This window comes from Pristiophorus japonicus, chromosome 6 (genome assembly GCF_044704955.1).
Source record: "Pristiophorus japonicus isolate sPriJap1 chromosome 6, sPriJap1.hap1, whole genome shotgun sequence".
Taxonomy (NCBI): Eukaryota; Metazoa; Chordata; class Chondrichthyes; family Pristiophoridae; genus Pristiophorus; species Pristiophorus japonicus.
Genome location: NC_091982.1, coordinates 138,911,342 through 138,925,726, shown reverse-complemented (window position 1 = coordinate 138,925,726; position 14,385 = coordinate 138,911,342). Strand labels below are relative to the sequence as shown.

Here is a 14,385-nt window from a genome sequence, read left to right as displayed (position 1 = left end):
AGATTGTAAAAGATCCCAGTACCGATCCCTGCGGCACCCCACCAGTTACTGTTTGCCAACTGGAAAATTAGCCATTTATCCCAACTCTCTGTTTTCTGTTAGTTAGCCAATCCTCTATCCATGCTAATATATTACCCCCAACCTCGTGAAACATTATGTTGTGTATTAACCTTTTATGTGGCACCTTATTGAATGCCTTCTGGAAATCCAAATACACCACATCCACTGGTTCCCCCTTATCCACCCTGCTCGTTATATCCTCAAAAAACTTCAGCAAATTTGTCAAACATGATTTCCCTTTCATAAAACATGCTGACTCTGCTTGATTGAATCATGCTTTTCCAAATGTCCTGCTGTTGCTTCCTTAATAATGGGCTCCAGCATTTTCCCAATGATAGATATTAAGCTAACCGGTCTATTGTTTCCTACTTTCTGTCTGCCTCCTTTTTTAAATAGCAGCATTATATTTTCAGTTTTCCAATCTGCTGGGACCTCCCCAGAATCCAGGGAATTTTGGGAGATTACAACCAATGCATCCACTATCGCTGCAGCCACTTCTTTTAAGACCCTAGGATGTAAACCATCAGGTCCAGCTTCATGAATTTGCATGTCATCTTTGCGCAGGGGCCATGCTAATCTTCTCTGTATCTTTCTACTTTTTTTCAGTATATGTGCTGCCGAAGCGAGGAACACAAAGTATCACAATTGTGTGGGACAGGCTCGATGGGCCAGATGGTCCGTCATTGTTCGTACACACATGAGGGGCCGGGGGAGGGGTCCTACACAACCTCATCCTTCACTGGTGGCTAGGTGCAAATGACAGGTGGGCATCGAAATGCATCCAGAGTGGCACAGGCTCCCACTGTCACATGGCAAGTATTGTGCCCTACCGCTGTGTGCCAATCGCAGTGTGTTCAGTGCTGGCAGGCACTGGCAGGCGTGGTCCTGGCAGTTACCCCATGGCCGCGGGACTGCGGACTTTCAGTACCTGTGTTCTGACCTCTGGGGCCTAGCTTCAACAGAAAAACACGCAGGTGGCTTGAAAACTCCCTCTTTGTCCTGGTCACTAAACATCCGAACATGTGCACTTTCAGCACAGAATTATCCATAGTATCCTTCAAGTAGAGCTGTCTTACTGGTGTCTAGGACTTGCTTATGATCTGATTGAAAAGTCAGACCAAGAGAATTCCGATGGATCAAGTCACTTCCTGTCAACTTCCATTATATAGAATACCTGATTCCAACAAAACACAAACTGAGTAACTGTGGGGGAACATATCACAATGCTTCTTTTAATTCCCTCATATACTCGTTGTGAGATATCCCAACTTTCTCAGGCATGAAATGTTTTGTAAAGGACTCTGCTCTCTACAGCAGTCTTTGAATCTAGACTCTTTATTATGATGTGATGAAGTGAGATGTGATTGGCCTTTCTTATTTCTGACTGAACTTCAATCTTGAGGCAACCCGAATGCGACCATTTCAGGTAAGTTAAGAAGACATGAATTTTGCGTAATTAGGTTCATTTTGGGGTGGTCTGTTCCTTTTAGCAAACTTGTTTCATTGATAAATGCCTCCATTTTCCCTTCCTGCTTTAAGATTTCTGTCTCAAGTAGTAGCAGCAACAGAGGTACTGCCTGTGGTGAGAATTGGTCCAGTGGGAAAACGGTGAGAGCAGGGCACATCATTCCTCCCGTGATGTGCATCAAGGTACTAGTAGGCAATTGATTTCCTAGCCTGCCTAATGGAACGGTTCACATGCCCTCTAACAAATGAATAGCAGAATGTCAGCCATTGGGGGTGTGTAATGTATTTGTTCTTGGGTCCTTTGCTTAAGAATTTATCGCAACGCATCGCTATTAAGAACTAGTTGGTTTATGTAGCAAAGGTTTAACAATCACAATACACATTACAAGTTCATCCACCAGGCTCACAACCACCTGCCTCATCGTGGATCCCCCGAACCCAACTGGCTGGGGTTTTATTGAGTCTGGTGGACATTAGGTGACTGACTAAGCCACTCACAACTCAACAGTTCTACAAAACTATGAGCATCCTCAGTGCATACATTACACGGGCAAAATTTGCCTTTGGGCTCCAGTGTAAAACAGGCGATAGTGAATCGACAACCCCCTTTCCGTTCTCCCATTGACTTCACCCAGTGACTTTACCTGTATTGTTGTATGGACTGTTTTGGAGATGGGGAATAGGGGAAGTAATCCCTGGACGGCAGAGCCAAGGGTATTGCAGTGTTTTACACAAGTTATCCAGGGAGAATCATGCAGTGTTCAAAATTCTCATCCTTGTTTACAAATCCCTCCATGGCCTCGCCCCTCCCTATCTCTGTAATCTCCTCCAGCCCCAACCCCCCCGAGATGCCTGCACTCCTCTAATTCTGCCCTCCTGAGCATCCCTGATTATAATTGCTCCACCATCGGTGGCCGTGCCTTTTGTTGCCTGGGCCCCAAGCTCTGGAACTCCCTCCCTGAACCTCTTCACCTCTCTACCTGTCTTTCCTCCTTTCTCTCAAGCGGTCCCTCGAATCCTTAAAACCTAACTCTTTGACCAAGCTTTTGGTTATCTGCCGTAATTTCTTCTTGTGTGGCTCGGTATCAAATTTATTTGTTTTGTCTTAAAACACTCTTGTGAAACGCCTTGGGATGTTTTACTATGTTAAAGGCGCTATATAAATACAACAGAAATGGGGAGGAATTTCTTCTCTCAGAGGGTGGTGAATCTTTGGAATCTTTGGAATTCTCTATCCCAGGGAGTTGTGGAGGCTGGGTCATTGGATATATTTAAGGTGGAGAGGGACAGATTTTTGAATGATAAGGGAGTCAAGGGTTATGGGGAGCGGGCGGGGAAATGGCGTTGAGACCAAGATCAGATCAGTCATGATCTTATTGAATAGCAGAGCAGGCTCGAGGGGCCAAATGGCCGACTCCTGCTCCTATTTTTTATGTAAGTTGTTGTTGTGTGTTTCGGGAATGATCAGTTTTCTGCAAGAACAACCTTTTGTTAATCTGTGTCCACAGCACGAAACTACTCACAATTCCGAGACGGCCGAAGTGTGCTGCACAATTACTCAGCAGCCCGGTTCTGGAGTTCCTTTGGGAAGAACTGTTATTTCTCTATCAATTCCAACCAGCACTCAAGCCTTGCTTCCTGCAGTGCGTTACTGAACATTACAAAAGACCTCTCCAAATCTGAAAATACAGAGCAGAGCAAAATAGAATCCCCAAACCAGCTGAAGAATTACATGAATGACTTTCAATCATTAGATCCTGAGATTGTCAGACAATTTGACTAAAATTAATTGGAAATAGTTCCTGATAATTCTGAAATGACGCATTTTCCTTTTTAAATAATGTTTGCAAAAATTGCTTATTGTTGCAGTTCAGTGTTCTCCAATTAACCTTGAGTGATCTTTTTCCATTCTCAGTCAATATTCTGCTCTTTAATTGATTTTGCTTTAATGCCATTTGTAGCTGAGAATTCCAGTCATTCAATGGGGCTTAAATTCGAATAATCTTCGAGTGATTCCATCACACGTTTAACCCTTCAGTTACTGTGCCGCCAACTAACTACAGCATCAGCCCATGAGTATCACACATGACACACCAACAAAAAGCCTCCCAAATGATGCCAGGAGGAAATAGGCAAACAACAAGAATCACAACTTGTATTTATATAGCGCCTCTAACATAATGAAACGGCCCAAGGCACTTCACAGTTGAATTGTGTGATAAAAATTTGCCACCGAGCTGCCTAAGTAGAAATTAGCATAGGTAACCAAAAGCTTGGTCAAAGAGGTATGTTTTAAGGAGCGTCTTGAAGGAGGAAAGAGAGGTAGAGAGGCGGAGAGGTTTAGGGAGGGAGTTCCAGAGCTTGGGGCCCAGGCAACAGAAGGCACGGCCACCAATGATTGAGCGATTATATTCAGGGATGCTCAGGAGGTCAGAATTAAATGAGCGCAGATATCTCAGGGGGGTTAGAAACATAGAAACATAGAAAATTACAGCGCAGAATGAGACCATTTCGGCCCATCATGTCCGCGCCAACCGACAAAGAGCCGCACGGCCCTTGGTCAGTAGCCCAAAAGGTTACATATAAACCTATGAACAATGACGGAAAGGCAAAGAGCACCCAGCCCAACCAGTCCACCTCACACAACTGCGACAACCCTTATACTGAAAACATCTACACTGCACCCCAACCGGAGCCATGTGATCTCCTGGGAGAGGCAAAGACCAGATAAAAACCCAGGCCAATTTAGGGAGAAAAAAATCTGGGAAAATTCCTCTCCAACCCATCCGGACGATCGACACTAGTCCAGGAGACCACCCGGGCAGTATTCTATTCCCTGCAGTACTTACCATTATATCTGCACTGTCCAACAAAAGGTCATCCATTCTAATCCCAATTCCCAGCTCGAGGTCTGTAACCCTGCAGGTTAAGGCACTTTAAGTGCCCATCCAACCATCTCTTAAAAGGGGTGAGAGTTTCTGCATCCACCACTCTTCCAGGCAGCAAGTTCCAGATCTCCACAACCCTCTGTGTAAAGAAGCCTTCCCTCAAATCCCCTCTAAACCTTCCAGCAACCACCTTAAAACTATGCCGCCTCGTAATGGATCCCTCCACCAATGGAAATAGACCGTTACTATTCACTATGTCCAGGCCCCTCAATATTTTATACACCTCAATGAGGTCTCCTCTCAACCTCCTCTGTTCCAATGATAACAAACTCAGCCTATCCAATCTGTACCCATACCTACGATTCTCCATTCCAGGCAGCATCCTAGTAAATCTCCTCTGCACTCTCTCTAGTGCAATCATGTCCTTCCTATAATACGGCTCCCAGAATTGCACGCAGTACTCCAGCTGTGGCCTAAGCAAAGTATTATACAATTTAAGCATAATGTCATGCATTCAACCAGCATTGTAACCCATATATAATCTGACCTAAGTTGTACACTGTGAGAACAATGACCACTAGGTGGGAGACATTCCTAACCTGGAGCTGCGTTCGTTCCTGGGGCTCCTGAACTATTTTGGTAACTTTCTTCCTAAATTGAGCTTGCTGCTAGAGCTGCTACACATGCGCCTACGCAAAGGTCGCGAATGGGTCTGGGGGGACAGCCAGGAAAGGGCTTTTAATAGAGCACGCAATTTGTTATGCTCCAACACTCTGTTAACACTATACGACCCATGTAAGAAACTTGTGTTAACGTGTGATGCGTCATCCTATGCTGTCGGGTGTGTGTTGCAGCATGTCAGTATCAAGGGTCAGTTACAGCCGGTAGTTTATGCCTCCAGGAGTCTGTCCCAGGCAGAAAGGGGTTATGAGATGGTAGAAAAGGAGGCGCTCGCATGTGTATATGCTGTAAAGAAAATGCACCAGTACATGTTTGGCAGGAAATTTGAGCTGGAGACAGATCACAAACCCCTAACGTCCCTTTTGGCCGACAACAAGGCCATAAATGCAAACGCATCAGCCGCATACAGAGGTGGGCACTCACATTAGCCGCCTATGACTTTACAATTCGACAAAGACCGGGCACCGAAAGATGCGCCGATGCACTCAGCAGGCTCCCACTAGCCACCACTGAGGGGGCTACTGAGCATGCTGCTGAGATGGTCATGGCTGTTGAAGCTTTCGGAAGCGAAGGCTCACCCATGACAGCCCGTCAGATTAAACTCTGGACAAATAGAAACCCGCTACTGTCTCTAGTCAAGAAATGTGTCCTGAATGGGGACTGGGCAGCCACGTACAGGGCAGGCCCTGAGGAATTTAAACCATTTCACAGGCGCAGGGATGAACTCTCGATTCAGGCCGATTGCCTACTGTGGGGAAACCGCATAGTCATGCCCCAGATGGGCAGAGAGGTGTTCATCAGAGAACTCCACAATGAGCACCCGGGCATTGTCACGATGAAGGCAATTGCCAGGTCACACGTTTGGTGGCCAGGGATAGACGCAGATCTGGAGCTTTGTGTTCGCAGGTGCAACACGTGTGCCCAGCTGGGCAATGCGCCCAGGGAAGCCCCCCTTAGCCCCTGGCCATGGCCCGCCAAGCCTTGGTCACGCATCCATGTGGACTACGCAGGTCCTTTCATGGGAAAAATGTTTTTGGTTGTAGTAGACACCTATTCCAAATGGATCGAGTGTGTCATCCTCTGCCACGGTAGAAAGTCTACGGGCAATGTTCGCCGCACACGGTCTGCCGGATGTCTTGGTCAGCGACAATGGCCCGTGCTTCATAAGAACTGAAATCCAGGACTTCAGGCAGGCAATGGAATTAACCATGTTAGAGCGGCACCGTTCAAGCCGGCCTCAAACGGCCAGGCAGAACGAGCAGTGCAGATAATCAATCAGGGGATGCTCAGAATCCAAGGGGGTTCCCTACAAACCCGCTTATCACGCCTCCTGTTGGCCTATAGATCCCAACCACACTTGCTCACAGGGATTCCACCCGCAGAGCTGCTAATGAAAAGGATGCTCAAAACCCGGCGATCCCTTATACACCCCACCATGAAAGAAATTGTCGAGAGCAGGCGCGAGCCACAATATGACTACCATGACAGGAATGCGTGGGCGCGATGCATTGATGTAAATTATCCTGTTTTTGCCCTCAACTACGCTGCAGGGCCCAAATGGCTCGTAGGCACTGTGATTGCCAAAGAGGGAAATAGGATTCTGGTCGTTAAAATTACCAATGGACAAATCTGCCGCAAACACATGGATCAAACAAAAAGGAGGTTCAGCAACCCCATAGAAGAAGCAGAGGAAGAGCACGATGTAGAGTTCACTCCACCACAAGTGACCGAACACCGGAACCAAATTTAGGAGAGCCCAGTCACTGTGGGCAGTCTGGATAGGCCTGAGGCACTGCAAACAGCAGACACTCAGGCCAGCGCCCAACAACCAGAGCCCCAACTCAGGCGCTCTACAAGAGAGCGTAAACCACCAGAAAGACTCAACCTGTGATCCCAATAAGACTTTGGGGGGGAAGGTGATGTCATGTATTCAACCAGCATTGTAACCCATGTATAATCTAACCTAAGTTGTACACTGTGAGAACAATGACCACTAGGTGGGAGACACTCCTAACCTGGACCTTCAGGTATAAAAGGGGAAGCTCCACCCACCTTCATCACTTGAGTGCTAAGGAATAAAGGACAGGTCACAGACTGACCTTCTCTCAAGCATGGGCCTCGTGCGCATTTAACTGTATAGTGAGGATGTATCACATAACCTACCTGCTCTTATATTCTATGCCTCGGCCAATAAAGGCAAGCATCCCGTATGCTTTCTTAACCACCTTATCCACCTGGCCTGCTACTTTCAGGGATCTGTGGCCAAGCACTCAAAGGTCCCTTTGCTCATCTACACTATTAAGTGGCCTACCGCTTAATATGTATACCCTTTCTTTATTAGCCCTCCCAAATTGCATCACCTCAAACTTCTCTGAATTAAATTCCATTTGCCACTGCTCTGCCCACCTGATCAGTAGATTGATATCCTCCTGCAGCCTATGACTTTCCTCTTCATTGTCAACCATTCTAAATTATTTAGCCATTGATATATGACAAGCATCCCTTTTTTTTTTAATCCTCCCCTGTAAGTCCCGAGACATGCAGGGGGCTCTAGAATTATTTTTCCCTGCCTTTTTCTTTAAGGGCACGTGTTTGGCCTGAGCCTTCCGGATCTCCTCCTGAAATGGCTCCCACTGTTCTGACACTGATTTACCTACAAGTAGCTGTTTCCAGTCCACTGTGGCCAAATCATTCCTTAACTTAGCAAAATTAGATTTTCCCCAGTTCGGAACTTTTATTCCAGGTCTATTCTTGTCCAAATCCATAACCAACTTGAATCTGACTGAATTATGGTCACTGGCGCCCAAGTGCTCTCCCACGAATACCCCTTCAACCTGCCCAGCTTCATTCCCCAAAACTAAATCCAAGACCGCCCCCTCTCGTGTTGGGCTTGCTACATACAGACTAAAAAAATTCTCTTGAATGCATCTCAAGAATTCCGCACCCTCTATACCTTTCATAATAAATTTGTCCCAATCAATATTTGGATGGTTAAAATCCCCGACTATTACTACCCTATGGTTTTTGGACTTCACAGCAATTTGCCTATATATTTGCTCCTCTATCTCCCTCCCACTGTTTGGGGGTCTATAATACATGTCCAACAGTGTGATCGCCCCTTTTTTATTTTTCAATTCGACCCATATGGCCTCATTTGATGATCCCTCTAACATATCATCCCTTCTCACTGCTGTAATAGTGTCTTCAATCAGTACAGCAATCCTGCACCCCTTTTTACTTCCCTCTCTATCTTGTCTAAAAATCCTGTATCCAGGAATATTGAGCTGCCAAACCCTGCCCCTCTTTCAGCTATGTTTCTATAATGGTTATAATGTCATACTCCCAAGTGTCTACCTGTGCTCTAAGCTCATCCGCCTTATTCACTATATTCCTTGCATTAAAGTATATACCATTCAGCACAGGAAGACCTCCTTGCTTACAACACACTAAGCACTGTTGCCTCTGTCTTACAGATTCGCTTTCTAGATTCTTGCTATCCAACTTCTGCTTTACTTCCCTCCCTTTTGAATTCATTCTCAGGTTCCCATCCCCCTGCCGAGCAAGTTTAAACTCTCCCCAACAGCACTAGCAAAACTCCCCGCGAGGATATTGGTCCCGGTGCTGTTGAGGTGCAACCCGTCCGGTTTGTACAGGTCCCATCTCCCTCAGGAACGGTCCCAATGCCTCGAGCATGTAAAGCCCTCCCTCCTACACCAATTTTCCAGCCACGTGTTGATCCTCTCTGTCCTTCTATTCTTACACTCAGTAGCACGTGGCACCGATAGTAACCCGGAGATTACTACCTTTGAGGTCCTACCCTTTAATTTTCTTCCTAGCTCCCTGAATTCTTCCTGTATGAACTCATCCCTCATTTTACCTATGTCGTTGATCCCGATATGGACCATGATCTCTAGCTGTTTACCCTCCCCCCGCCCCCCCAGGATGCCCTGTGTCCGCTCTGTGACATTCTTATCCTGGCACCAGGGAGGCACAAAATCATTCGGGAGTCACGTCTACGGCTGCAGAAACGCCTGTCTGTTCCCCTAACTATAGAATCCCCTATCACTAGGGCCCTTTTGTTCTTTGTCCCTCCCCGCTGTGCAGCTGAGCCACCCGTGGTGCCTTGGAATTGGCTCTGGCTGCACTCCCCAGAGGCACCATTGTCCTGAATGATACTCAGAACTGAATATCATCTTGACAGCGAGATGGACTCACGGGAAACTCCTGCGCTACCTGCCTAGCACACTTACTACGTCTAGTGGTCAACCACTGCTCCTCTACCTGCACGCTTTTAAGCTGCGGGGTGACCACCTCCTTAAACATGCTATCCACGTAGTTCTCAACCTTACGGATGCATCTTATTGACTCCACCCGCTGCTCCAACTCCAAAACGCGGAGCTCGAGCAGTTGAAGCTGAAGACACCTCCTGCACACATAGTTGTCCAGGCTGCGCGAAGGGTCCAGGACTTCCCACCTGCCGCAGGATGTGCACTCCACAGGACTGAGCTGCACTGCTATCCCTCTAGTTAGCCTTATCTAGTTTAAACTCCACTTACAAAGAAATAGAGAAAAGAGAGCTATTCACCAACTCACCTCACTGACCTCTGTGGCCTCCCAACCTCCAAGCTCCCAACCAGCCGGCCTCCGCACTCCCGGCCTCCAAACTCCTGACTCACCGACCTCAGGGCCTCCCGACTCACTGACCTCAGGGCCTCTGACTCACTGACCTCAGGGCCTCCCGACTCACTGACCTCAGGGCCTCCCGACCCACTGACCTCAGGGCCTCCAACTCACTGACCACAGGGCCTCCCGACTCACTGACCTCAGGGCCTCCCGACTCACTGACCTCAGGGCCTCTGACTCACTGACCTCAGGGCCTCCGACTCACTGAACTCAGGGCCTCCCGACTCACTGACCTCAGGGCCTCTGACTCACTGACCTCAGGGCCTCCGACTCACTGACCTCAGGGCCTCCGACTCACCGACCTCAGGGCCTCCCGACTCACTGACCTCAGGGCCTCCCGACTCACTGACCTCAGGGCCTCCGACTCACTGACCTCAGGGTCCCCGACTCACTGACCTCAGGGCCTCCGACTCACTGACCTCAGGGCCTCCCGACTCACTGACCTCAGGGCCTCCCGACTCACTGACCTCAGGGCCTCCGACTCACCGACCTCAGTGATTCCCGACTCACTGACCTCAGGGCCTCCCGACTCACTGACCTCAGGACCTCCGACTCACTGACCTCAGGGCCTCCGACTCACTGACCTCAGGGCCTCCGACTCACTGACCTCAGGGCCTCCGACTCACTGACCTCAGGGCCTCCGACTCACTGACCTCAGGGCCTGCGACTCACTGACCTCAGGGCCTCCGACTCACTGACCTCAGGGCCTCCGACTCACCGACCTCAGGACCTCCCGACTCACTGACCTCAGGGCCTCCGACTCACTGACCTCAGGGTCCCCGACTCACTGACCTCAGGGCCTCCGACTCACTGACCTCAGGGCCTCCCGACTCACTGACCTCAGGGCCTCCCGACTCACTGACCTCAAGGCCTCCGACTCACCGACCTCAGGGCCCCCGACTCACTGACCTCAGGGCCTCCGACTCACTGACATCAGGGCCTCCGACTCACCGACCTCAGGGCCTCCGACTCAACGACCTCAGGGCCTCCGACTCACTGACCTCAGGGCCTCCGACTCACCGAACTCAGGGCCTCCGACTCATCTACCTCAGGGCCTCCGACTCACTGACCTCAGGGCCTCCGACTCACTGACCTCAGGGCCTCCGACTCACTGACCTCAGGGCCTCACGACTCACTGACCTCAGGGCCTCTGACTCACTGACCTCAGGGCCTCCCGACTCACTGACCTCAGGGCCTCTGACTCACTGACCTCAGGGCCTCCCGACTCACTGACCTCAGGGCCTACGACTCACTGACCTCAGGGCCTCCGACTCACTGACCTCAGGGCCTCCGACTCACTGACCTCAGGGCCTACCGACTCACTGACCTCAGGGCCTCCCGACCCACTGACCTCAGGGCCTCCGACTCACTGACCTCAGGGCCTCCCGACGCACCGACCTCAGGATCTCCCAACCCACTGACCTCAGGGCCTCCGACTCACTGACCTCAGGGCCTCCGACCCACTGACCTCAGGGCCTACCGACTCACTGACCTCAGGGCCTCCGACTCACTGACCTCACGGCCTCCGATCACTGACCTCAGGGCCTCCGACTCACTGACCTCAGGGCCTCCGACTCACTGACCTCAGGGCCTCCCGACTCACTGACCTCTGGGCCTCCCGACTCACTGACCTCAGTGCCTCCCGGCTCACTGACCTCAGGGCCTCCGACTCACTGACCTCAGGATCTCCCGACTCACCGACCTCAGGGCCTCCCGACTCACTGACCTCAGGGCCTCCGACTCACTGACCTCAGGGCCTCCGACTCACTGACCTCAGGGCCTCCGACTCACTGACCTCAGGACCTCCGACTCACTGACCTCAGGGCCTCCCGACTCACTGACCTCAGGGCCTCCCGACTCACTGACCTCAGGGCCTCCCGACTCACTGACCTCAGGGCCTCCCGACTCACTGACCTCAGGACCTCCGACTCTCTGACCTCAGGGCCTCCGACTCACTGACCTCAGGACCTCCGACTCACTGACCTCAGGGTCCCTGACTCACTGACCTCAGGGCTTCCGACTCACTGACCTCAGGGCCTCCCGACTTACTGACCTCAGGGCCTCCCGACTCACTGACCTCAGGGCCTCCGACTCACCGACCTCAGGGCCCCCGACTCACTGACCTCAGGGCCTCCGACTCACTGACCTCAGGGCCTCCGACTCACCGACCTCAGGGCCTCCGACTCAACGACCTCAGGGCCTCCGACTCACTGACCTCAGGGCCTCCGACTCACTGACCTCAAATCCTCCGACTCACTGACCTCAGGGCCTCCGACTCACTGACCTCAGGGCCTCCCGACTCACTGACCTCAGGGCCTCTGACTCACTGACCTCAGGGCCTCCCGACTCACTGACCTCAGGGCCTCCCGACTCACTGACCTCAGGGCCTCCCGAGTCACTGACCTCAGGGCCTCCGACTCACTGACCTCAGGGCCTCCGACTCACTGACCTCAGGGCCTCCGACTCACTGACCTCAGGGCCTCCCGACTCACAGACCTCAGGGCCTCCGACTCACTGACGTCAGGGCCTCCCGACTCACTGACCTCAGGGCCCTCGACCCACTGACCTCAGGGCCTCCGACTCACTGACCTCAGGGCCTCCGACTCACTGACCTCAGGGCCTCCGACTCACTGACCTCAGGGCCTCCGACTCACTGACCTCAGGGCCGACCGACTCACTGACCTCAGGGCCTCCCGACCCACTGACCTCAGGGCCTCCGACTCACTTACCTCAGGGCCTCCGACTCACTGACCTCAGGGCCTCCGACTCACTGACCTCAGGGCCTCCGACTCACTGACCTCAGGGCCTACCGACTCACTGACCTCAGTGCCTCCCGACCCACTGACCTCAGGGCCTCCGACTCACTGACCTCAGGGCCTCCCGACTCACCGACTTCAGGATCTCCCAACCCACTGACCTCAGGGCCTCCGACTCACTGACCTCAGGGCCTCCGACCCACTGACCTCAGGGCCTCTGACTCACCGACCTCAGGGCCTCCAAGTCACTGACCTCAGGGCCTCCTACTCACCGACCTCAGGGCCTACCGACTCACTGACCTCAGGGCCTCCGACTCACTGACCTCAGGGCCTCCGACTCACTGACCTCAGGGCCTCCGACTCACAGACCTCAGGGCCTCCGACTCACTGACCTCAGGGCCTCCGACTCACTGACCTCAGGGCCTCCCGGCTCACTGACCTCAGAGCCTCCGACTCACTGACCTCAGGATCTCCCGACTCACCGACCTCAGGGCCTCCCGACTCACTGACCTCAGGGCCTCCGACTCACTGACCTCAGGGCCTCCGACTCACTGACCTCAGGGCCTCCCGACTCACTGACCTCAGGGGCCCCGACTCACTGACCTCAGGGCCTCCGAGTCACTGACCTCAGGGCCTCCGACTCACTGACCTCAGGGCCTCCCGACTCACTGACCTCAGGGCCTCTGACTCACTGACCTCAGGGCCTCCCGACTCACTGACCTCAGGGCCCCCGACCCACTGACCTCAGGGCCTCCGACTCACTGACCTCAGGGCCTCCGACTCACTGACCTCAGGGCCTCCGACTCACTGACTTCAGGATCTCCCGACTCACCGACCTCAGGGCCTCCCGACTCACTGACCTCAGGGCCTCCGACTCACTGACCTCAGGGCCTCCCGACTCACTGACCTCAGGGCCCCTGACTCACCGACCTCAGGGCCCCCGACCCACTGACCTCAGGGCCTCCGACTCACTGACCTCAGGGCCTCCGACTCACTGACCTCAGGGCCTCCGACTCACTGACCTCAGGGCCTCCGACTCACTGACCTCAGGGCATCCGACTCACTGACCTCAGGGCCTCCGACTCACTGACCTCAGGGCCTCCGACTCACTGACCTCAGGGCCTCCGACTCACTGACCTCAGGGCCTCCGACTCACTGAATTCAGGGCCTACCGACTCACTGACCTCAGGGCCTCCCGACCCACTGACCTCAGGGCCTCCGACTCACTGACCTCAGGGCCTCCCGACTCACCGACCTCAGGATCTCCCGACCCACTGACCTCAGGGCCTCCGACTCACTGACCTCAGGGCCTCCGACCCACTGACCTCAGGGCCTCTGACTCACCGACCTCAGGGCCTCCAAGCCACTGACCTCAGGGCCTCCGACTCACTGACCTCAGGGCATCCGACTCACCGGCCTCAGGGCCTCCGACTCACTGACCTCAGGGCCTCCGACTCACTGACCTCAGGGCCTCCCGACTCACTGAACTCAGGGCCTCCCGACTCACCGACCTCAGGGCCTCCCAGCTCACTGACCTCAGGGCCTCCGACTCACTGACCTCAGGATCTCCCGACTCACCGACCTCTGGGCCTCCCGACTCACTGACCTCAGGGCCTCCGACTCACTGACCTCAGGGCCTCCGACTCACTGACCTCAGGGCCTCCCGACTCACTGAACTCAGGGCCTCCGACTCACTGACCTCAGGGCCTCCGACTCACTGACCTCAGGGCATCCGACTCACTGACCTCAGGGCCTCCCGACTCATTGACCTCAGGGCCTCCGACTCACTGACCTCAGGGCCTCCCGACTCACTGACCTCAGGGCCCCCGACTCACTGACCTCAGGGCCTC

The 14,385-nt window shown here is 52.8% G+C and overlaps 1 pseudogene; it reads right to left on the bottom strand.

Moving 5' to 3' along the window:
• Positions 1-579: 579 nt before the first annotated feature.
• LOC139266472 (U6 spliceosomal RNA) lies at positions 580-693 on the bottom strand (annotated as a pseudogene).
• Between the last annotated feature and the right edge of the window lie 13,692 nt (positions 694-14,385).